We start from the raw sequence: 3,520 nt of genomic DNA on the forward strand, positions 1-3,520 counted from the left end.
AGTTTGGGAGGATTCGGTCATTTTGGTTAGGATTATTTCAAGTTGGGTTTTCTTTTTTTTTTTTTTTTTTTTTTTCAGAATCAGCTTAATCGGTTTTAGGTTATGAATTGATTCGGATTATCCATTATGCCGCATTGAAAAGAATTCAGGGCCAATTTGCATGGCGCAAATCGTTTTAGGATCAAAATGTTGAAATTTTTTTCGAAAAGTTAGTTTTCTTCATTCATTTTTTTGTTCAAGTAACTCAAAATTTGTTAATTTCATGTCAAGCCATATGGGGGTTGTTAAGTTGGCTCTCAATTTTGCAGATCATTTAAATTCATATTATTTTAAATTTTATAAGAATTAAAATAATTATGGAGTTGATTCGAGTAGGATGAATTCATAACAAGTTAACAAATGATATCAAAATTGGTGATTTCAATAATAATCATAAATTAAGAGGATATACAACTCAGCTCAACTAAGCATTTATCCCAAAAATTTGAAGTCGGTTATATGAATTCACTTTCTCTACTCTAAACAATTGTATGTTAAATCCTCAGAAATGTGTAATACTTTTAGGTTATGTTATACTCCTCTCCTCCAAATCAATTTAGGTCTACCCCTTTTTTTCTTTCTATCCTCTAACCTAATGTGCTCTACTTGTCTAACTGGAGTCTCCGTATGTCTATGCTTCATATGACCAAACCACCTCAATCTCCCTTCTCTTAACTTATCCTCAATTGGCACCACTCATACCTTTTCTCTAATACTCTCATTACAAACTTTATCTAGTCTAGTATGGCCACTCATCCACCTTAACATTCTCATCTCTGCAACTCTAATCTTAGACGCATATAACTCCTTCAGTGCCCAACACTCACTACCACATAACATAGCCGGCCGTATGGCTGTTTGGTAAAATTTTTCTTTCAACTTATTGGGAATCTTGCGATCACATAAAACTCCCGTGGTATATCTCCACTTCAACCATCCAGCTTTAATCCTATGACTAACATCCTCCTCACATCCCCCATCTACTTGAAAGACTGAGCCGAGATATTTAAAGTGATTACTTTGGGACAGTACCACTCCATCTAAACTAATTCCTTCCCTATCACTAGTTTGGCCTACACTGAACTTGCAATGCATGTATTTTGTCTTCGTTCTACATAACTTAAAGCCCTTTGACTCTAGAGTATTTCTCCAAAGCTCTTTCTATTGACTTCTTCTCGCATCTCATCTATCAGAACAATATCTTCCGCAAATATCATGCACCAATGAATACTCTCTTATATATGTTTCGTCAATTCATCTAAAACTAATGTAAAAAGGTAAGGGCTTATAGCTGATCCTTGGTGTAATCCAATTGAGATCGGAAAATCTCTTGTGTCCCCTCCCACTGTGCGCACAATAGTAGTTGCTCCTTCATAAATATCTTTCAACACTTGTATGTACCTAATAGATACCCTCTTTTGTTCTAACACACTCCATAAGATATCTCTTGGAACACTATCATAAGCCTTCTCCAAATCAATAAAAACCATGTGTAGATCTTTCTTCACATCTCTATATTTCTTCATCAAGCTTCTAATGAGAAAGATCGCTTCCATAGTTGAACGACCGGGCATGAAGCCAAATTGATTGAGAGAAATAGAAGTATCATGACGTAGTCGATGCTCCACAACTCTCCCCCATAACTTCAAAGTATGGCTCATGAGTTTAATTTCCCTATAGTTTGAGCAACTTTGTATGTCTCCCTTATTTTTAAAAATAGGTACTAAAATAATCCTTCTCCATTCATTAGGCATTTTCTTTGAGTTTAGAATCTTATTAAATAATTTAGTTAACTATGCCACTCCCATATCTCCCAAACACTTCCACACTTCAATTGGTATTCCATCGGGTCCACAGGCTTTACCTACTTTCATTCTCTTAAGTACTTCCTTTACTTCTAAAGATCTAATCCTTCTAGTATAATTTACATTCTTTTCTATTGTTCTATAGTCTATATTCACGTTATTACAATTTTGACTTTATTAAAGAGATCATTAAAATAATTTCTCCATCTTTCTTTAATATACTCATCTTTCACGAACACATTTCCTTCTTTATCCTTAATGAACTTAACTTAATGGAGATCTTAACATTTCCTTTCTCTTCTCTTTGCTAATCTATAAATATCTTTCTCCCCTTCTTTAGTTTCAAGTTTCTCATATAACTTTTCAAAGGCCTGTGCTCTTGCTTGACAAACTGCCTTTTTTGCCTCTTTCTTTGCTATCTTGTATTGTTCATATGCCTCATTATTATCAAATTTAGGTAATTTCTTATACCCTTCCTTTTTTTCTCTTTACTGCCTTTTGTACTTCCTCATTCCACCACCATCTCTCTTTTGAGGGTGGTCCATGTCCTTTAGACTCTCCAAGTACCTTTCTAGCTACTTCTATAATCTTTGATGTCATCTGTATCCACATATTATTGGCTTCCATATCCAGCTTCCATGCTTCGGACTCGAGAAGCTCATTTTTGGACTTCATTTGCTTTACTCCTTTGAACTCCCACCACTTCTACACTATTTCTTCTGACCTTACTTGAATTGTTCCTAAACTTAACATCCAAGACCACTAACCGATGTTGACTTGTTAAAGCCTCTCCTGGAATGACCTTGTAATCCTTGCATAGAGCTCTATTTATCTTCCTGGTTAAGAGGAAGTCGATTTGACTTCTATGTTGCCCACTTTTGAAAGTCACTAATGTGACTCTCTTTTTATAAAGTAAGTATTTGCTAGTATTAGATCGTATACCATAGCAAAATCCAGGATGCTTTTTCCCTCCTCATTTTGACTGTCAAAACCAAAATCTCCATGAACATTCTCATAACCTTGCCTATCACTGCCAACATGTCCATTCAAATTTCCACCAATAAAAACATTCTCTTCATTCGGTATGCTTTTGACTATGATCTTATGAAAAACCAATGTAGTTAATATTTTTTGTTTTGTAGAAAAATATTTCATTCATGATAAAATTTTTTAAAATAAATATTTTAAGAGAATAATTTATTTTTTTATTATTTGATTATAATTCAGAAGAATAAAAGATTTTTTTTTAATTAATATAAAGAAACTGTTTAGTTCACATAAAAATAATAAAGTTATGCCATTCATAACCTATCATTGTTGAACAACTACTTTAATTTGATTTTCTAATTATTAAAAAATTATTAAAATCAACTTTGGAAATTGGTTGGCAAGTAAATTTCCTTTCAAGTCATTTTCTCTTATCAAACTCACATTAATTTCTATGAGTAGAGTAGGAAATATAGTTACAATGCTTTCATTTGATTTCCTAATTATTAAAAAATTATGAAATCTTTGGAAACTTGGTTGGCAAGTAAATTTCCTTTCAAGTCATTTTGTCTTGTCAAACTCACATTAATTTCTATGATTAGGAAATATAGTTACAATTGCTTTCATTTGATTTCCTAATTATTTAACAAAATATTAAAATCTTTAGAAAATTGGTTGGCAAGTAAATT

Source organism: Hevea brasiliensis, chromosome 10 (genome assembly GCF_030052815.1).
Source record: "Hevea brasiliensis isolate MT/VB/25A 57/8 chromosome 10, ASM3005281v1, whole genome shotgun sequence".
Lineage (NCBI taxonomy): Eukaryota > Viridiplantae > Streptophyta > Magnoliopsida > Malpighiales > Euphorbiaceae > Hevea > Hevea brasiliensis.